The sequence below is a fragment of the Pongo abelii genome, chromosome 10 (assembly GCF_028885655.2).
Source record: "Pongo abelii isolate AG06213 chromosome 10, NHGRI_mPonAbe1-v2.0_pri, whole genome shotgun sequence".
NCBI lineage: Eukaryota > Metazoa > Chordata > Mammalia > Primates > Hominidae > Pongo > Pongo abelii.
Window position 1 is genome coordinate 130,636,879 of NC_071995.2, and position 21,868 is coordinate 130,658,746.

The 21,868-nt window shown below is 51.3% G+C and overlaps 1 pseudogene; it reads left to right on the plus strand.

Annotated features, from left to right (window-relative positions):
* The first annotated feature begins 314 nt into the window (after nucleotides 1-314).
* LOC100447855 (small ribosomal subunit protein eS6-like) lies at nucleotides 315-1,063 on the plus strand (annotated as a pseudogene).
* Nucleotides 1,064-21,868: the final 20,805 nt, after the last annotated feature.

A 21,868-nucleotide genomic window follows, 5' to 3' on the forward strand; every position in this document is an offset into this window, starting at 1 on the left:
GCGTTTAGACCTCCAGAGAGAAGAGCACAAAGGCGGAACAGGAAGCCCAGAACTCCCTCCTGGCAGAAACACCAACTCACAACAGCAAGGCCCAGAAGCCTTTCTGAGGCAGCTACAAAGCTCTGCGAATTGATACCAAGTGTAAGAAGGTGTAATCTGTGACACTGAGGACATAAAGCAGGGGGTTGTAGAAAGGAGTAGAGGTTTTGCATGCAGTTGGAGTTGTTATCAGCTTAAGGTCAATTGTTATGAGATGTTTTATGCAGTCTCCATAGTAACCACAAAGAAAATACCAACAGAAGAGCTGCTTCAAGATGAAGCTGAACATCTTCCCAGCTGCTGGCTGCCAGAAGCTCATTGAAGTGGACGATGAACGCAAACTTCGTACTTTGTATGAGATGTCTGTGGCCACAGAAGTTGCTGCTGATGCTCTCGTGAAGCATGGAAGGGTTCTGTGGTCCGGATCGGTGGGAACGACAAACAAGCCTTCCCATGAAGCAGGGTGACCCAACCATGACCGTGTCCACCTGCTACTGAGTAAGCGGCATTCCTGACATAGACCAAGGAGAACTGGAGAAAGACAGTGAAAATCTGTTCGCCGTTGCATTGTGGATGCCAATCTCAGCATTCTCAACTTGGTTATTGTTAAAAAAAAAAAAAAAAATAGGAGAGAAGGACATTCCTGGACTGACTGATACTATGGTGTCTCGCTGCCTGGGGCCCAAAAGAGCTAGCAGAATCCGCAGACTTTTCAATGTCTCTAAAGAAGACGATGTCCGGGAATATGTTGACAGCCCTTAAACGAAGAGTGTAAGAAACCTAGGACCAAAACACCCAAGACTCAGTGTCTTGTCACTCCACGTGTCCTGCAACAAAAATGCCGGCATCTTGCTCTGAAGAAAACAGTGTACTACAAAAAATAAGACGGAGGCTGCAGAGTAGGCTACATGCTGGCCATGAGAATGAAAGAAGCCGAAGAAAAACATCAGGAACAGACTGCCAGGAAATGCAGACCCTCCAACAGTGAGCTTCTACTTCTAAGTCTGCATCCAGACAAAAATAAGATTTTTTGAGTAGCAAATAAGATCAGACCCTTCCAAAAGAAAATACTTATAGAAGATGCAGAAAAGAAAATCAGAAAGAAATCAAAGCAGCTCAATACAAAAAACAAAAAACAAAAACAAAAACAAAGAAACACAAAGAAAGGCAGCAAGAGAGGAAAAGAGGAACAAATAATTATAAGACAAACATAAAACAACAAAATAGCAACAGTAAGTCCTTCCCATCAGTCATTAACTTAAACATAAATGGGTGAAACTCCCCAATCAAAAGACATGAAGTGACTGAATGGATAATAAGATGCAGCTACGTGCTGTCTACAAGACACTTTATATTTTTTTATTTGTACAGATTCATAGGGCACATGTGAAATTTTGTTACACGTATATAATGCATAGTGATCAAGTCAGGGTATAGGGTGTCCACCACCCAAGTACAATATACTTTTGTTAACTATGTTCACCCCACTCTGCTATCAAATATTGAATTTATTTTTTATCTTACTGTTTTTTGTACCCGTCAACCAACTTTTCTTCATCCTCCCCCTATCCCCACTCACCCTTCCCAGTCTCTGTTATCTGTCTTTCCACTCTCTACCTCCATATCACTTTAGATATAAGGACATACAGAGGTTCAAAATGAGAGGATGAAAAAAGATACTCCATGCAAATGGTAAACAAAAGAGAGCAGAGGTGGCCACACTCATGTCAGACAAAATAGACATCAAGTCAAAAACTGTCACAGGAGACAAAAAGGACTTCATACAATGATGAAAAGATAAATTTACTGGGAAGATATAGCAATTATAAATACATATGGACCTATTAACAAAGCACACTAATATGTAAAACAAACTGAACAGAACTGAAGGGAGAAACACACAGAAATGCAGCAGGAGGTCTCAATACCCCATTTCCAATAATGGATAGATCAGCCGGACAGAAGAACAGGGTGAGAGAAGACTTGAGCAACAGCATAGATCAATTGGGCCTGACAGACACACACAGAACACTCTCCAGCAACAGCAGAACACACATTCTTCCTAAGCACACATGGAACATTCTCCAGGAAAGATCATATGTTAGGCCACAAAATAAATCATAATAAATTTAAGAAGACTGAAATTATGCTTAATATCTTTTCCAACAATGGGATGAAACTAGAAGTTAACAGCAAAAGGAAAATTGGAAAATCCTACAAATATGTGGAAAATAAACAACACATTCTTGAATAATCAATGGGTAAAAGAAGAAACACAAGGGAACAAGAAAATACCTTGAGGCAAATGAAAATAAAAACACAACATACCAAAGTTACACATTAGGTACAAACATACAGTACTGAGCAAAAGCAGTACTAGAGGGATGCTTACCATGGTAAATGCCAACCTTAAAAAGAGAAAAAAAAACTCAAATCAACAACCTAACTTTACACCTCACAGAACTAGACAAAGAGCAATTGAATCCAAAGTTAACATAAAAAAGAGATAATAAAGATTAGTGCCAAAATAAAATAGAGAATAGAAAAACAATAGAAAAAAATAAGACTAAGAGCTGTTTTTTGAAAAGATCAATAAAATCGAAAACATTTATTAGACTAAAAAAAGAAAAAATATTCAAATAACGAAAGTCAGGAATAAAAGAGGAGATGTTACAACTGATGCCACAGAAATAAAAAGGCTCATAAGAAACTAGCATGAACAATGATATGCCAACAAATTGGATAACCTGGAAAAAAACAGATAAATTTCCAGAAACATCCAACCTGCCAAGACAGAACCACGAAGAAATAAAAAACCTGAACCAACCTATAACTAGTAAGGAATTTGAATTAATAATCAAAAACATCCCAAAGAAGAAAAGCCCAGGACCAGATGACTTCATGGAGAATTCTACCAAACATTTGAAGAAGAACCAACACCAATCCTTCTCAAACCCTTCCAAAAAATTGAAGAAGAGGGAACACTTCCAAACTCATTCTATGAGGCCAGTATCACCCTTATACAAAAATCAAAGATACTACAAAAAGAGAAAATTACAACACCAAATCTCTGATGAATATTCATGCAAAAATCCTAAACAAAATGCTAACAAACAAAATTGAATAACAGATTAAAAGGATTACACTTCAGCCAGGCGCGATGGCTCACGCCTGTAATCCCAGCACTTTGGGAGGCCGAGGCAGGCAGATCACAAGGTCAGGAGATTGAGACAATCCTGGCTAACACGGTGAAATCCCATCTCTACTAAAAATACAAAAATTAGCCGAGCATAGTGGCTGGCACCTGTAGTCCCAGCTTCTCGGGAGGCTGAGGCAGGAGAATCGCTTGAACCCAGGAGGCAGGGATTGCAGTGAGCCGAGATCATGGGGCCACTGCACTCCAGCCTGGGGGACAGAGCAAGACTCCATCTCAAAAAAAAAAAAGAACTAGTAAACTAATTCAACAAAGTTGCAAGATACAAAATCAACATGCAAAACTCAGTGTCATCTCAATACACTAACAATGAACAATCTCCAAAGGAAATTAAGAAAACAATCCCATTACAACTCCATCAAAAGAAAAAAATTCTCAGGAAAAAGCTTAACCAAGAGGCAAAATACTTGTACACTGAAAACTACAAAACACTGTTGAAAAAAATTAAAGAAAACACAAATCAATGGAAAGATATGCCATGTTCATGGATTGGAAGACTTGGTAGCATTAAAATGTCCATACTACCCAATGTGATCCACAGATTCAATGCAATCCCTATAAATGTCCCAATGGGACTTCTTGCAGAAATAGAAACATTAGAAAGCATCCTAAAATTCATATGGAATCTTGAAGAACCCTGAATAGCTAAAACAATCTGGTGAAAGAAAACCAAAGATGTGTTACAAAGCTACAGTAATCAAAACAGTATGATATAGGCATAAAGACAGACATACAGACCAGTGGAACAGAATAGAGAACCCAGAAATAAGCCCTCACAGGTGTGGTCAAATGAACAGTGTGGTGTTCTTCAAAAAATCCCTATGATCCAGCAACCCCACTTCCGGGTATTTATCCAAAATAACTGATCACAGGATCTCAGAGAGATATCTGCATACCCTCGTTTACTGCAACCTTGCTCACCATAACCAAGAGGTGGAAGCAGCTTAAATGTCCTTTGAAGGGGGAGTGGCTAGAGAAAGTGTGGGATTATACACAGCAGAATCCTCTTCAGCCTTCATGTGCTACAACATGGATGAATCCTGGGGTTATTATGCTAAGTCAATAAGCCAGTCACAAAAAGATGAACACAGCATGATTCCACTCACGTGAGATTCCTAAAGCAGTCTAACTCTTAGAGACACAAAGAATGGCTGTTGCCAGGGACAGTGGGGAGGGGGAAGAGGAGTTGCTCAATGGATAGAGAGATTCCGTTTTGCAAGATGAAAAAGTTCTAGAGATCTCGTGTGGTTAACACTGCTATATATACGCTTAGAAAAAAAGGTGAAGATGATAAATGTTATGTTATGTGTCCTTTATTACAACAATAACAAAAAAAAACAAGCAACCTCCAGAGAAGAAAGCCAGGCAGGAAAGAGGGAGCGGAATCCCATGGTCTGGGAAGATGTCCCGGCCGAGAGGCCCTGCCCCAACCCTGGAATCTCAGCTCTATGGGCCCTGGAATCCCCCACGACCACTTGAGCCCTGGGGTGGGCTCCATCACTGTCACCCAAGGTCTTTAGGATGCACTTGGCCACTCTGACCCTACAAGGGAGCCCAGCCCGGACCTTCCACCGGCAAACCCAGTTCCTCTGCTGCCCCCAGCCCTGGCCTCACAGGACCCCAAAGGGCCCCTCCCGTGTGGCTCAAAGGCCAGCATCTGAGGCTGGTCATGTCATCAATCACTGCTGCAGAGACAGAAGGTGCTGATGAGGGCCATGTGCAAAGACAGAAGAGCCGATGAGAGCCACGGGGGCCCAGCCTTCCCTTCTTATTAGAGGCCTAATGAGCTGCACACCTTCAGATTCCATTTCAGTGAATTATCAACACCTAATCCGAGGGCATAATGGCCAAGACCACCCGCCACACAGTGATTAGAGAAACACGCTGACAGACAGGATGGAAAGAACTCTGCACCAGTGCAGTCCCCAGAGCCGGGATGGCATCAGAAATGGTGAGAACGGCAGTGGAAATCGTGCCCCTGACCCACAGGTGCTGGGTGTGGCGTGGAAAGTGGGGGATGGGAGGGTGAGCATCCTAAACACCTTGTCCCTTCCCTGCTCAAAGCCTCTAGGGTTTCCCTACATATTCAGAACAAAACCTGGGTCTGAGCCTGGGACACAGAGGTACGCACAGGCCCTGCAAGTTCGGCTGCTCTGATGTCCTAAGTCGATGTCCCATGCCCCACTCCAGCAGGTGCCCCTGCTGCGCCTGGAACACATCAAGTTCCCCTGACCTCAGGGCCTTTGCACCCCCATTCCCACCGCTAGGAAGGCCCTGCTCCGAGTGCTCACACGGCTCCCTCACTTCATCGGGCGTCTGTCCAAATGTCACATCCACATCCCCGCTCTGAGCGAGAGGTCACTTTACAGAGGGGAACGGAGGATGGAGGGCGGGCACCTGGCTCCTCGCCTTGGCCTCTCCTCGCTGGCTTCAGGCCACAGCCCGGTCTGAGCTGTCAGCATCCCCACACCACATGCCGGCCCCCAGATCCCAGGCCTCAGTGAGTCACGGATGCTGTCCTCGCTTTAGACGTAGGGGTCACTCGTGGGGAAAGACTGATTTTAATCATGAGGATCATGTGGGGAGAGGCTCACAGTGTGCCGCGTGTGCCGCGTGTGGACGCCAGGATGAAGGAGGAGGAAGAGGAGGGGCAGACCTGGGGCCCATCTCGTGTTCACTCCTGTCAGGGGCTCCCGGGCAGCGTGTGGATGAAGCAGGAGGATGAAGGGCAGACCCGGGACCCGTCCCGTGTTCACTCCTGTCAGGGGCTCCCGGGCAGCGTGTGGACACCAGGATGGAGGAGAAGGATGAGGGGCAGACCCGGGGCCAGTCTCGCATTCACTTCTGTCAGGGGCTCCCCAGCCGGAGCAGGGGCAGTGGGTGCTGGGGGTGAGCGGTCATGAAACACAGCTGTTGTCATAAATTAAATCCTGTAAACTTACAATGGAATAAATGATGTGAAAATGAAGGGAATAAACTCTCACAGTGTCCCTGTGATGACTTCACTACATTATACCGTGGTTTCCACCCTCAGGGTTTCTGGCATCTGTGGTGTCTGCATGGTGGAAACGGTGGTGCCAGGCTGCACGCCTCTCCCCAGCTCCGTCCAGAGACCTCCGGTGACAGCTCGAACCAGCCACGGCGAGAATACTTAAACAGTGGCAATCGTCAAACGGTGCAAATAAGGGCCTCATTTATTCTTTTGTTGAGTTCCTAGACTTAAGAAAGTACAGGAGAAACATGTTAATTGTGCAGATTCAGATTAAACGTGTGTTGTGTCAGTAGCCAACACACTGTGAGTGGCACAAATAAATGAGGAAATGTTCTTCCAGTACAGGAAAACCATGAACCATTTCCTTTTCTTTCTTTTCTTTTTTTCCTTTTTTTTTTTTGTTTTTGGAGACAGAGTCTCGCTCTGTTGCCCAGGCTCAAGTGTGCAGCGGTGCAATCTCAGCTCACTGCAGCCTCAACTTCCTGGGCTCAATCAATCCTCCTGCCTCAGCCTCCTGAGTAGCTGGGACTACAGGCACACGTCACCACATCCAGCTAATTTTTTTAATATTTTTGGTAGAAACAAATGAGATTTTTCAGGGCAACTCACACTCCTGGCATCACGCAATTCTCCCACTACAGCCTCCTGAAGTGCTGGGATTACTAGCGTGAGCCAGTGCACCTGGCCTGAAAATGACTTTCTGATTAAGTGAGGAAGCTGCCCAGTTCACTGATAAACACGTGGGGCTCCAGTGTCCACTTCTGTCTGACCTGCACCGATGCATGTGATGTCCTCTCACTTAGGTCAGTGTCGTGAAAATACAGCCCACACGCACGTCAGAACTGCACGCGTTTGCTAGTCCTGCGAGTCTCTTGCTGAATCTGACAGTGACAACATTTACTCGTTGTCTATTTTTGCCAAATCTTGCCTGATTTGCAGCCATAGTGTGTCAGCCTGGGTTCCATCAGGAGAGAGAAACCCCACAGTGATTTGAACAGGGCAGGTTTTATTTAAAGGTTTGTTCAATTTAACAGAGGACTGCACTAATGAGGAGCTGAGGATTAAGGAGTACAGAGAACTCCAAAGAACATGAGAGAAGCTCATACAGGTGCCGGCACTGAAGAAGCCACCGGCCCAGCACCACCCTACAAGGGGGCCCAGCCCAGACCTTCCAGCCCAGCCCACGGGAGCTGGCTTAGCGGCACCTTTTCTCCTGCCAGGCCTCCTCGGCGCCCTCTGCTGACTGTGCTCAACACTGTGCCGGCTGACATGGGAGAGATGTTGCCAGGCCCAGATGCATTTCCACCCAGCAGACAACGCTGGGCAGCTCTGGAACCCAGAGGCAATAAATCAATAGCCAGCACCCAGAAGTCAACTATGAATAGAATAGTTCAGTAAGAACCAGTGAGAACATCCTGCAACAACCGGTTGCAATATGGAATTCACACTAAAGGGCATGGTATATTCCACTATGCAAAGTCTGGGTGCTGCAGAGCCTTTGTATCAGTAAAAAATGAAAATCTGTGCACAGGTGCGTGAGCATACACACACGCCAAGAGAGCCCGTTGTTCAGCCTCTGCCAGCACACTGCTGGTTATGGGGGGAAGGTATCCACACATTTCTGCCGTCTTCCTTCTCCCCTCTCCTCTAGCCCCTTCTTTTCTCCCCGTGATTTCTTTGCAGAAGGAAAGGGCTGTGCCATTTGTCCTGTGAGTCTCCTATCCAGATGGTGCTGATCACATCCCCAGGCGTCATTGGAGATGCTCCTCCCTCCCCTGCGTTTCATATAAGTTCTGGGGTTAGAACCAGCAGCTTGATTTGATGGCATTTCCCTGTTGTTTGCTAGGAAGGCTAGTCATTTCATCAGGGACACACAGCACCCGGGGACCCTCACTCCCAGGGTCGATGAAACAGTCTGGTTCTGTGAGAAGAGCCTGTTGTTGGTCCCCCATCCCCAGGTCTGGGCACGTCCCACACAGGAGAGAGGACGGGACCTCCCCTGGGCTCAGACGTCAGAGGAGAGAGGACGGGGCCTCCCCTGGGCCCTGACGTCCAGGAGGGGCTCCCACCCGGAGCTGCCTCTGATCCCTTCCGGAGGGAGGAGTGAGTAGATGCGGAATAACAGGGCCTGAGCTCTGTTTCCACTTTCAGTTCCTGATGAAGAGTCACTGCACCCCCTAAGCTCTAACTTAACTGGTCCCTCCTAACTTTCCCTCAGGGAACAGTAAGTCAGTGGCCCAAGCACATTCTGTTTCTAGTAGTGAGTGGAGGGTCCTGCGAGGTGCTGATGAGTCCCTCAGCGAGGCAGGTGTGGGCTGGCTTTGCGGGGGGGCGAGAGCTTTTCCCTCACAGTCCATGGAGTCTGAGTCCATGGTGGCCATCCAGCCCCTTCCCCTTGCAGGGAGCCAGGCCCCGAGGCTGATTCCTGCTGACCCCTGACTCAGAGACTCTCAGCCTGTGGTCTCCATCTGATCCTTCTGGGGGAGACCCTGGAGCTCTGGTTTCCAGTTCAAGCACCCTGTCCTCACCCCACATGCATCCTTTCCCACAGCCATCCCATGGGGGATTTCGATGCCTCTCCTCTCTAATGCCACCAGCCTCAGTGACCAATCGTCCACCCCATGGGTGCAGGGGACACCGGATCCCTGGGTGTCATGGGAGCTTCTCATCATCCCCCACTGCCTCCCTTTCCTGCAGCAGATTCGGGGTCTGCACGGCCCTGCAGAGGGGTTGAGTGTAGTCATGGATTTGGGAACCCTGAAGGGGGAATGTCATTGTCCTAAGGCTGGGAGACAGGCTGGGTGTGCAGGTGTGCATGTGGCATGTGTGTGTACAGGTGTTCATACAGATGTGATGTGGGCATGTGTGTGCAGGTGTGTACATGCAGGAGTTGTGTGGATGTTAGTGTGCATGTGTATCTGTGTATCCACGTGGGTGTGTAGATATTGTGTGCATCTAGTACGCATGAATGTGCAGATGTGTTTTCATGTGCATATGTGTGTGCATGGATGTGTTTTTGGTTGTCTGTATATGTGTGTACATGTGTTCTGTGCAGGTGTGTATTTGAGCATGTGTGTACACACAGATATATGGGATGTATGGATGTGAGTGTGCATGTGTGCATGTGTGTACATGTATGTGTTATGAGTATTTGAGCATGCATGTGCACATGGGTACATGGGATGTAGAGATGTGTGTATATGTGTACACATGTGTCCTGTGCAGGTGTGTACTTAAGCATGCATGTGCACACATGCACATGGGGTGTGTGGATATGAGTGTATGTACATGTGTGTACATGTGTTCTGTGCAGCTGTGTACTTGAGCGTGTGTGCATAAGTGTGCACACGTGTCTGTGGGATGTGTGAGTGTGAGTGCACATGTGTGTCTGTGTGTGCATGGCATGTGTGTGCTGTGCATCCGTGTGGGTGTGTAGCTGTGTGCAGGTGTGGGCAGATGTGTGTTTTAGTGTGTGCGTGTGTGCACATGTGCATTTTGTTTAAAACTCAGGGGAACCTGTAGTGAGAGGCATCCCCACAGGAGGCTGCTCCCCACTGAGCTTACTCCAGAGGCCCTAGGCCACTCACTGGGGGAGGGGGGCTCCGAGCCTCGGTGGCAGAGGCTCAGGTCACATCAGGGTCGCAGCACCAATGCCCAGGGCTGAGTGGACATGACTGCCAGTCCAGCTGGTGGGAGCTGGGTCACTGGGGAGCAGCCCCCAGCCTTGACTCTGACAGCCGACTGTGGCCGGGGGCGCCCAGGGCTGCCGGGACTTCTGGTTCTCCAGGATGAGGTGGAAATCCAGGTTTTACTTGGAACATTCCGACTTTGAACTATTCCGACAGACTCAGAATTTCACAGGACGCCATATGGGCCACATGGAGCATCCCAGGCTGGGTGGAGCCCCCGCCCCACTGGCTGTCTCAGGACTAATGGTGGCAGAAGCTCACAGCCCTGAGGCAGGAGCCATCCGTGTTCAGGGTTTTAAGCAGTTTTTCTCATTTTGTGCTCCCCTGGGAAGTGCAATTTAGAGGTGATGGAAGCCAACAGAAGGGGTGACCTTGGAGGATTGGCCCAAGGTCACCCGGGCTCAGGGGCGGGGCCAGGATGGACTCTCCTGGACTTTGTGCTGCAGCACCCCCAGCACCTGCACTTCACTGCCTCCCTGTCTATTAATTCATAATGCTAATAATTATTAGCATTGTCATCATTATCAGACGCCAGTCCAGTGCTGCTTCTGGCTGGAAGGTCTAAGGCTGTGCCGGGAGGAGGGAGAGGCCTCTGTCTTCCTCCCTTCCCCACCCACCTCCCCTGGAGAGCAGGGAACGGAACAAAGCATCCCTGGGACTGGCTTGCACCTGCTCAGAAGCTGGGGATGAGCTAAAACTTTCCTTGAGGAGCTTGAACCCAAGTTTGTCCTGCCGTGGTCAGCGTGGGGACCCTGCTGTCCACACCTCTGGGGACCTGTCCACGCAGACATCTTTCTCTCTATTCCGGGGGGGCCGACACCCTGGGCCTCTCCTCTGGGGTCTCTTGCCACTTGGAGGAGAGGTGGGCTCACCGCAAGCTCCCATCAGCCACTGCTCTTGCTGGGCTGCCTGTGCCTTCCCTTTGAAGTTACAATTCACATTCATAGCATCCTGCATACATTCCTGGTTCCAATGTCTTCTGCAGAAACTCATCCCTGTGTAGTGTCCCTGCCTTGCTATGCTCTATTAGTGATCACCCACAATGACAGTGACAGGTTGCATTAAAGTCATGAAGAGCAGAGCTCCTCGTGAGTGGATCCAGGATGCTCCACTTGGCTGGTGGATGGAGCAGCCGCAGTGCAGGACTTCCGGGGACAGCTGTCTCTTCTCTCAGGTCCTGGCTCAGCCTGGCTGCTGGATGCCCCATTTCTGGACTTAACTTCCCATGTGAGTCCCCAAGGGGCCTCTTCCAGGACAGTCCCAGATGTGAAGGTCTCCTGGGCCCCTCCTCCCTCTCCCTAGGGCAACTGTGAGCTCTGTGGGGCCCAGGACGGCCCCACAGGTTTCCCTGCAGAGAATTGGGCAGAGGCTGACCTCCGCAGGCACCCTGGGCCCCTGACCATTTGACGCTGCTCACTCTTCTCCAGACCCTCATCCGACCTGAAGTCACAGGTGCTGGTGCCATGGTGACAGGTGCATAGCAACCCACACATTCTCCAGGCCAGGGCAGGTGGGTTTATTGCTCTTAGGCTGGGTCAGTGACGGCAGCACCCGGGAGAGTCACTGTCGAAACCACCTGGAACACAGGGCCTGACCGTCCAGGAGCAGCCACGAGAGGACAGAAGACACGTGGCCACACGTGAGGACACAATGGCACCCGTGCCCCAAGCTCTGCACAGAGGACGCTCAGTGTGGGGACAGGATGGCACCCATGCCCTGAGCTCTGCACAGAGGACACTTGGTCACATGTGGGAACAGGATGGCACCCACACCCCGAGCTCTGTGCCCTGATCACTGTCACCTCCCAGGCACGGCCTCACTGAGGACAACGGAGTGGACTGGGAGGAACATGCAGTCACGTCTGTATGGCCCGTGTGACTGGCAGCTGGCATGTAGGGTAGGTCACATGAGAGCCACCCTGGGACCCAAACCCCCACAGGCCCCCAGACCCAATCCCCGATCACACAGAACAAGCCAGTAAGTGTGTGTCCCAGATGAGCCAACTGTGCTCTCCCCACTCGGGATGTGGCTGCCCCGCAGGGGTGGGTCCCACGGGCTGACTTGGGTTGACCAGATGGACTCTGGAGCAGGGCAGCAGCTCTGCTCTGGATGGAGTTCAGGGTTTGGTTGGAAGAAGCTGGAGCCAAGAGGTGACACTGGGAAGGGGGCTCCCGGGAGGGGCCGATGAGAGGGAGAGAAGCGGGAGGACATGTATCACTCGGGTCCAGGAGCAGGGTCCTCACGGCACGCGGGTGACCAGGAGCAGGAGGTGGGGCGGCGGCTGAGGGGCATCTGCTGTGGATGATGGGGGCCCAGGGAGGAAGGAGGGAAACGTGGAGGGAAGCAGAGGACAGTGTTGAACCCTGAGCAGGGGGTGGAGGCCAGGGAGGGGCAGGAGAGGTGGGTCTCATGGGAGGAAAAAGGAAAGGGGAGGGAGAGGTGCAGGGTCTGGACTGTGGGACATGGGCTGAGGGGCGGGAGCATAGGGAGGGGACTCAGGGGTGCCTGACCTGCAGCTCCGTCTCTCCAGCTGGCCGGGCAACAGGGCTCCAGAACCCAGAACCCACCTCCTGTCTGTGTCTCAGGGTAGCTTTGCAGCAGCAGGAGAGATTTAGGATCGGGAAAAAGGGAAGATTCACAGCGGGGCTTCAAAATAATCAACAGAAACATCCTCGGTGGCATTAACAACAGTACCCAACCTCATGTGGTTGTATTATATCAATATTACTCACGATGGACAGCCGTGATGCATCCACACTGTCTTCACAGGACTGCCTCATTCGCCCTCACAAGGCAATCGTGTCAATTCAACAGTTATCTGCATTTTACAGGTGGGTAAACTGAGGCCTGAGCTGCACAGTTGTGAGTGTGGAATCCAGGCGCCGGCCTGCCCGACCTGGAGCTGAGCTCTTGCTTCTAACTGCTCCCAGATTGGGGAGTCCTGCCTGCCTCTCCCAGGAAGCTCCAGCGCCCCCTTCCCCGAATCCCAGCCTGCAGCGCTTCTCTTCCAGATGCAGGTGCCACCATTCGCAATGCTGCGAGCAGAGCTGCCCTGGTCCATGTCGGGAAAACCTCTCCGTCTTGGTCTCTCTGCACGCTGTCAGTCACAAGCAGGAAAACGGCCTCAGCATTAATTCTGGGCAATAAATTGTGGTAGATGCACTGCAGGAAAAATCGGGGCCTGCCCCGTCTCAGCTCTGGGATTGGGGTCCTGAGTGATGGAGCAGATGGAAGCCCCCTCGGGAGTCCAGTGGCCTGGGTCGTTACTCCATGACTGAAGTCCTCACGGATGAAAAGACTTAATTTTTCACTCAGGTGTGAAACAGACCAGGGCTTTCAGCCCTTCTTCTGCTGTGTGTGCATGACGGATGCCGGTCAAGTGTGCAGCAGACATGCTCCTGGGGGCTGATGCGGACTCTGATGAGCCCAGAAAGGTTCTGCCGGGGAGTGAATAGAGACGGCAGCCCCTGAACACCAGGACGGACGGCTCTGCTGTGAAGGACTTGCCACGCGGACACGAGGCTCCTCCCCAGCCCCTCCCCTGCCTCCCCTGGTGCTCTTGGCGCTCCCTGTGGGGCTGCCCCTCCCCACATTCAGTCCCCGCGGGCCAGGTGGGGCCCTCGCCTTTTTGTACACGTAAATCACGTGATGGGGCCCATGTAGTAAACAGACAACCTCCCTGGGACAGCACTCTGTGGGGTATGGGCCACATGACCTCATCAGGGCCAATCAGAGCAAGATCAGGACCACTGCAGAAGCTACTGGGGAAGGCCTGTGCTCTTTCTTAAGCACAGGTGAGCTGGGAGGTGCTGCAGCATTGATGGGTTCACAGCCAGAGGGAATTCTGGGGACAGCATGAGGGGCCTGCGATGGAAGCAGCACAGGAGGGAAGAGCTAAGAGCCAGCTGTTCACCCTCTCCTGACTGTGGACGGCCAAGCCGGGCATTTGTCCTGCCAGCTGTGACCCCAGCCCTCCTCTCTGGTGACAAAGCGCATCTGAATGTTAGCAAGGGTGAAGTCACCCACCATCAATTACTCTAATGACCTTTTATTTATTAAAAAGTAAAACATTCCTAACCTGTGACGCCTGGGTATTTAGGAAAACATTACTTGTCACACCACAGAAAACCGTGGTGACACAATGGTGTGCTTCAGGGCTGTGGAGAACAGCGGAGTGAACCGGCTCTAGTGCTGGGTTCTGGCGCTGCCGTGAGCACGTGCTCACCACACGTCCTTGTCGTCTTCTCCAGGGAGAACCCTGACTTATCCAAGAGAGCCACGTGCCCCTCTATCCTGCTGGTTAGGATATAAATGTCCCTGCCGCACCCGGGGCTGCCTCTGTGGTAAAAATGATGCTGGAACCTCGGGTTGGGGAGGGAGGCTCGGAAAGGCCTGTGTCCTGAAGCCTGGACCTCCCGGCGCCCTGCCTGTGGGTTAGTTTCTGCATTAGTTACTGATGTCCGTCTCTGGCGCTTCCCACCAAGAGCCTGAACCTGGACACCTGGGCTCAGTCCCCGAGACACGGGCCGTGCGGCACCTGCCAGGGCTTCCAGGTTGAGATGGCTGCAATGGACACCAGGAGAGTCGTGGGTGACGGTTGAGAAACTGTCCAAGAACAATCATTCAGTCTCACTGGTTTAATCATACACTAAGAGCCTTGTCATTGAAAGAGGGTGACATCAGGTGAGGGCTCCCCTCTCCTCCCTGGGAAGGGAGCGCGGAGCTCACTTGTGGGTGCTGGATCCTCATGGCCTCCTCTGCTTCCAAAGGACGGAGGAGGCAGGAGAACAGGTGGGGCCCAGACTGGGGCAGGAGGAAGGTAGAGCCGACCCCATGGCCTCCAGGGGATTGGGCAGGGGAAGAGGTGGGGCCCAGGCTAGGGGAGGAGGAAGGTGGAGCTACCTGATGGCCTCCGGGGGGATAGGCAGGTGTCTCTGGGATACCCCCTCCCCCAGGCAGCCACTGGACTAACGTAGGGGAGGGGAGGGGAAGGGAGGGGAGGGGAGGGGAAGGGAGGGAGGGGAGGGGGAGGGGAGGGGAGGGGAAGGGAGGGAGGGGAGGGGGAGGGGAGGGGAGGGAGAGGAGGGGGAAGGGGAGAGGAGGGGAGAAGAGAAGAGAAGAGAAGAGAAGAGAAGAGAAGAGAAGAGAAGAGAAGAGAAGAGAAGAGAAGAGAAGAGAAAATGCAATGCTCTGCCCCAGGAGGGATCGACCAGGAGCCAGGACCAGATGTGGAGGGAGCCCCAGGAGGTAAGTGCTCAGCCCCAGCGAGGCCGGAGTGTCCTTGTCGTCTGTAACCGAGTTCCTTCTCATCCAGCACGTCTGGGCTGGGGCACCCTTGACTGCACGTGACAGAACCACATGGGGTGTTGTGTTGTGGTGCTGCTGTCATGGCGTTGTGGTGTGTTGTGTGGCTGATGCTGTGTTGTTATGTTGTGGTGTGTGGTGTATTGTGTGGTTGATTCTGTATTGTTATGTTGTGGTGTGTGGTGTGTTGTGCGGTTGATTCTGTATTGTTATGTTGTGGTGTGTGGTGTGTTGTGTGGTTGATTCTGTATTGTTATGTTGTGGTATGTGGTGTGTTGTGTGGTTGATGCTGTGCTGTTATGTTGCGGTGCGGTGTGTGGTGGTGTTTTGAGTTATGTTGTTGGCGTGGTGATGTGGTGTGTGGTGGATATTGTTGATGTTGATGTTGTGTTACATTGTGGTGTGCTGTGGTGTGTGGTGCTGTTTTGGGGTTGTTTTCATGGTGTGGTGTGTGGTGTATATGGTTGTAGATGTTCTTCCTGTTGTATTGTGTTGTTGTGTTATCGTGATGCACTGCTGTTGATGGTGTGGCATGCGGTGTTGTTTTGTGTTATGTTGTGGTGTGGTGCTGGTATTGTATGGCTGTAGCTGTTGTGTTGTGTTGTTATGTTGTTGGTGTGCTGTGTCTCTGTCCACGTTGGGCAGATGGTCCTGGGGACACTCCTGGAACTTCCTGGCTCCCAACATTCCCAGCATCTGCTCTTGGGAACAGTCCAGGCCAGACCTGGTGTGGGACAGAAGCCAAGTCTGTGCCAGTCTTCAGCAGGACCACCCTTAGAGTGAGCACGTTCCCCTGGAGAGCCCTGTCTTTGTCTGTGGATTTCTGGGTGGGGCCGCGCCTGGTGCTAAGAGGTGAGCAGGGCCCAGGGCCTGGGGGCAGCTCCACATCCCCACCACCTTTGTCCCACCCATGGGCTCCAGAGCTTCTCTCCTGCACTGATGGTTCAGCGGCCGCCACCTTGATTTCTGCATCTCCGCTCCAGAGCCCAGTCCTTCAGGCTGTAGACGAGAAAATCAATGCCCAGGTCTTGGAAGAGTTGAAGAGAAAGCCTATTGCGTGTCAGAACGCGTTAAGTCTCCCTCCAAATGGAGCTGCAACGGGGCACACTCCTGCCTGGGAAGGGCTCCTCCCACCCGCGGGGAGCTGTCTGACTCAGCCACTCACGTGGGTGAACCCACACCCAATGCTGGGACACACTGGGACCTGGGCTGACCCTCAGCGCCTGAATGTCTGAGCCCCTCTGGAAGGAGACGGCCGAGCTGCCCAGGCCCCAGCTCTGCTAAGGGCTGAGGATGGGCTGCAGCCAGAGCAGGTCCTCAGCTGAGCGAGGTGGGGAGTCCCTGAGTCTGGAAACAGCCACTCAGTATCATTGAGGGTGTTGTGTCATCCTCAACGTAGATAATGACAGTGGCGCTGGCAGCTACTTCCCTCCTTTCAGGCACTCTGGAAGCGCCATTTCTAATCCCCTCCCCAGAGCCCATAGGCTGGGACTATGAGACCGGTTCTTTCTTTATCAAACCTCTCTCTTCCGAAGTGGGAGCCTGGGATGGCAGGCAACGTCCTCCTTGTGGGGCTGACATCGAGGATAGTGACTACGAAACTGAGGCCACTGTGTGGCCAGCAGGGATCTTAGCAGACCCAGACACCTGGGCGTGAGCCTGGCTCTCCATCTCCCTCCCAAGTACCCTGGGAATGCTACCCAGCCTTCTGTGCCTGTTTCCTGCTCTGTAGAATGGGAATCACACGTGCCTGTCTCCTGCTCTGTAGAATGGGAATCACACGTGCCTGTCTCCTGCTCTGTAGAATGGGAATCACACGCGTGTCCGTTTCCTGCTCTGTAGAAGGGGAATCACGTGTGCCCGTTTCCTGTTCTGTAGAATGGGAATCACAGCGTGTCCATTTCCTGCTCTGTAGAAGGGGAATCATGCGTGCCCGTTTCCTGTTCTGTAGAATGGGAATCACACGCGTGTCCGTTTCCTGCTCTGTAGAAGGGGAATCACGCGTGCCCGTTTCCTGTTCTGTAGAATGGGAATCACAGCGTGTCCATTTCCTGCTCTGTAGAATGAGAATCACGGTGTGCCCGATTCCTGCTCTGTAGAATGGGAATCACGCGTGTCTGTTTCCTGCTCTGTAGAATGGGAATCACGCGTGCCCATTTCCTGTTCTGTAGAATGGGAATCACAGCGTGTCCGTTTCCTGCTCTGTAGAATGGGAATCGCGGTGTGCCCGATTCCTGCTCTGTAGAATGCGAATCATGCGTACCCGTTTCCTGTTCTGTAGAATGGGAATCACGCGTGCCCGTTTCCTGTTCTGTAGAATGGGAATCACGCGTGCCCGTTTCCTGTTCTGTAGAATGGGAATCACGCGTGCCCGTTTCCTGTTCTGTAGAATGGGAATCACGCGTGCCCGTTTCCTGCTCTGTAGAATGGGAATCACGCGTGTCTGTTTCCTGCTCTGTAGAATGGGAATCACAGTGTACCCGTTTCCTGCTCTGTAGAATGGGAATCACAGTGTGCCCGTTTCCTGCCCTGCAGAATGGAAATCACGGGGTGCCCGTTTCCTGCTCTGCAGAATGGGAATCACGCATTCCCATTTCCTGTTCTGTAGAATGGGAATCATGCGTGTCTGTTTCCTACTCTGTAGAATGAGAATCACGCGTGTCCGTTTCCTGCTCTGTAGAATGCGAATCACGCGTGTCTGTTTCCTGCTCTGTAGAATGGGAATCACGCGTGTCTGTTTCCTGTTCTGTAGAATGAGAATCACGGCATGTCCGTTTGCTGCTCTGCAGAATGGGAATCACACGTGTCCGTTTCCTACTCTGAAGAATGGGAATCACGTGTGCCCGTTTCCTGCTATGTACAATGGGAATCATGGTGTGCCCGTTTCCTGTTCTGTAGAATGGGAATCATGCTTGTCCGTTTCCTGCTCTGTAGAATGGGAATCACGCGTGCCCGTTTCCTGCCCTGTAGAATGGGAATCACAGCGTGTCCGTTTCCTGCTCTGTAGAATGGGAATCACATGTGCCCGTTTCCTGTTCTGTAGAATGGGAATCACACGTGTCTGTTTCCTACTCCGTAGAATGAGAATCACGCGTGCCCGTTTCCTCTTCTGTAGAACGGGAATCACGGCATGTCCGTTTCCTGCTCTGCGGAATGGGAATCACGCGTGTCCATTTCCTGCTCTGTAGAATGGGAATCACGCATGCCAGTTTCTTGTTCTGTAGAATGGGAATCACGTGTGTCCGTTTCCTACTCTGCAGAATGGGAATCACGCGTGCCCGTTTCTTGTTCTGCAGAATGGGAATCACGCGTGCCCGCTTCCTGTTCTGTAGAATAGGAATCACGGCGTGTCCGTTTCCTGCTCTGCAGAATGAGAATCACGGCATGTCCATTTCCTGCTCTGTAGAATGGGAATCACGCCTGTCCATTTCCTGCTCTGTAGAATGGGAATCACGCCTGTCCATTTCCTGCTCTGTAGGATGAGAATCACGCATGCCCGTTTCCTGCTCTGTAGAATGGGAATCACGGCGTGTCCGTTTCCTGCTCTGCAGAATGAGAATCACGCGTGTCCGTTTCCTGCTCTGCAGAATGAGAATCACGGCATGTCCATTTCCTGCTCTGTAGAATGGGAATCACGCCTGTCCATTTCCTGCTCTGTAGGATGAGAATCACGCATGCCCGTTTCCTGCTCTGTAGAATGGGAATCACGGCGTGTCCGTTTCCTGCTCTGCAGAATGAGAATCACGGCATGTCCATTTCCTGCTCTGTAGAATGGGAATCACGCCTGTCCATTTCCTGCTCTGTAGGATGAGAATCACGCATGCCCGTTTCCTGCTCTGCAGAATGAGAATCACGGCATGTCCATTTCCTGCTCTGTAGAATGGGAATCACGCCTGTCCATTTCCTGCTCTGTAGAATGGGAATCACGGTGTGCCCGTTTCCTGCTCTGTAGAATGGGAATCACGGCGTGCCCGTTTCCTGCTCTGTAGAATGGGAATCACGGTGTGCCCGTTTCCTGCTCTGTAGAATGGGAATCACACATGCCCGTTTCCTGTTCTGTAGAATGGGAATCACGGCGTGTCCGTTTGCAGCTCTACAGAATGGGAATCACGCGTGTCTGTTTCCTGCTCTGCAGAGAGGGAATCACGGCATGTCCATTTCCTGTTCTGTAGAATGGGAATCACGGCATGTCCGTTTCCAGCTCTGCAGAATGGGAATCACGCGTGTCCGTTTCCTGTTCTGTAGAATGGGAATCACGCATCTCTGTTTCCTGCTCTGTAGAATGGGAATCACGTGTACCCGTTTCCTGTTCTATAGAATGGGAATCATGGCGTGTCTGTTTCCTGCTCTACAGAAAGGGAATCACGCGTGTCCGTTTCCTGCTGTCTAGAATGGGAATCATGGCGTGTTTCTTTCCTGCTCTGTAGAGTGGGAATCATGCGTGCCCGTTTCCTGTTCTATAGAATGGGAATCATGGCGTGTCCGTTTCCTGCTCTACAGAAAGGGAATCACGCGTGTCCGTTTCCTGCTGTGTAGAATGGGAATCATGGCGTGTTTCTTTCCTGCTCTGTAGAGTGGGAATCACGTGTACCCGTTTCCTGTTCTATAGAATGGGAATCATGGCGTGTCCGTTTCCTGCTCTACAGAAAGGGAATCACGCGTGTCCATTTCCTGCTGTGTAGAATGGGAATCATGGCGTGTTTCTTTCCTGCTCTGTAGAGTGGGAATCACGCGTGCCCGTTTCCTGTTCTCTAGAATGGGAATCACGTGTGTCTGTTTTCTGCTCTGCAGAATGGGAATCACGCGTGCCCATTTCCTGTTCTGTAGAATGGGAATCACGCGTGTCCATTTCCTGCTCTGCAGAATGGGAATCACGCGTATCCGTTTCCTGCTCTGTAGAATGGGAATCACTGTGTGCCCATTTCCTGCTCTGTAGAATGAGTATCACGCAAGCCCGTTTTCTGTTCTCTAGAACGGGAATCAGGCGTGTCCGTTTCCTGCTCTGCAGAATGGGAATCACACGTGTCCGTTTCCTGCTCTACAGAATGGGAATCACTGTGTGCCCGTTTCCTCTTCTATAGAATGGGAATGACGCGTGTCCGTTTGCTGCTCTGCAGAATGGGAATCACGCATGCCCGTTTCCTTTTCTGTAGGATGGGAATCACGCATGTCCTGGGAATCACGCGTGCCCTGGGAATCACGCGTGCCCGTTGCCTGTTCTGTAGAATGGGAATTACGGCGTGTCCATTTGCTGCTCTGCAGAATGGGAATCACGCGTGTCTGTTTCCTGTTCTGTAGAATGGGAATCACGCGTACTCGTTTCCGGCTCTGCAGAATGGGAATCACGGTGTGCCCGTTTCCTGATCTGTAGAATGGGAATCACGCGTGTCCATTTCCTGCTCTGTAGAATGGGAATCACGCATGCCCGTTTCCTGTTCTGTACAATGGGAATCACATCTGTCTGTTTTCTGCTCTGCAGAATGGGAATCACGCGTGCCCATTTCCTGTTCTGTAGAATGGGAATCACGCCTGTCTGTTTCCTGCTCTGTAGAATGGGAATCACGCCTGTCTGTTTCCTGCTCTGTAGAATGGGAATTACGCGTGCCCGTTTCCTGTTCTGTATAATGGGAATCACAGTGTGTACGTTTCCTGCTCTGTAGAATGGGAATCACGCATGCCCGTTTCCTGCTCTGTAGAATGGGAATCACGGCATGTCCGTTTCCTGTTCTGCAGAATGGGAATCACGCGTGTCCGTTTGCTGCTCTGTACAATGGGAATCACGCGTGCCCGTTTCCTGTTCTGTAGAATGGTAATCATGCGTGTCTGTTTCCTGCTCTGTAGAATGGGAATCACGTGTACCCGTTTCCTGTTCTATAGATTCGGAATCATGGCGTGTCTGTTTCCTGCTCTGTAGAATGGGAATCACGGCGTGTCTCTTTCCTGCTCTTTAGAGTGGGAATCACGCGTGCCCGTTTCCTGTTCTGTACAATGGGAATCACGTGTGTCTGTTATCTGCTCTGCAGAATGGGTATCACACGTGCCTGTTTCCTGTTCTGCAGAATAGGAATCATGTGTGTCTGTTTCCTGCTCTGTAGAATGGGAATTACGCGTGCCCGTTTCCTGTTCTGTATAATGGGAATCACGGTGTGTACGTTTCCTGCTCTGTAGAATGGGAATCACGCATGCCCGTTTCCTGCTCTGTAGAATGGGAATCACACATGCCTGTTTCCTGTTCTGTAGAATGGGAATCACGCGTGTCTGTTTCCTGCTCTGTAGAAGGGGAATCACGCGTGCCCGTTTCCTGCTATGTACAATGGGAATCACAGTGTGCCCGTTTCCTGTTCTGTAGAATGGAAATCACGTGTGTCCGTTTCCTGTTCTGTAGAATGGGAATCATGGCATGTCCATGTCCTGCTCTGCAGAATGGGAATCATGCATGTCCGTTTCCTGCTCTGCAGAATGGGAATCACGCGTGCATGTTTCCTGCTCTTTAGAATGGGAATCACGTGTGCCCGTTTCCTGTTCTGTAGAATGGGTATCACGGCGTGTCCATTTCCTGCTCTATAGAATGGGAATCACGCGTGCCTGTTTCCTGCTCTGTAGAATGGGAATCACGCGTGCCCATTTCCT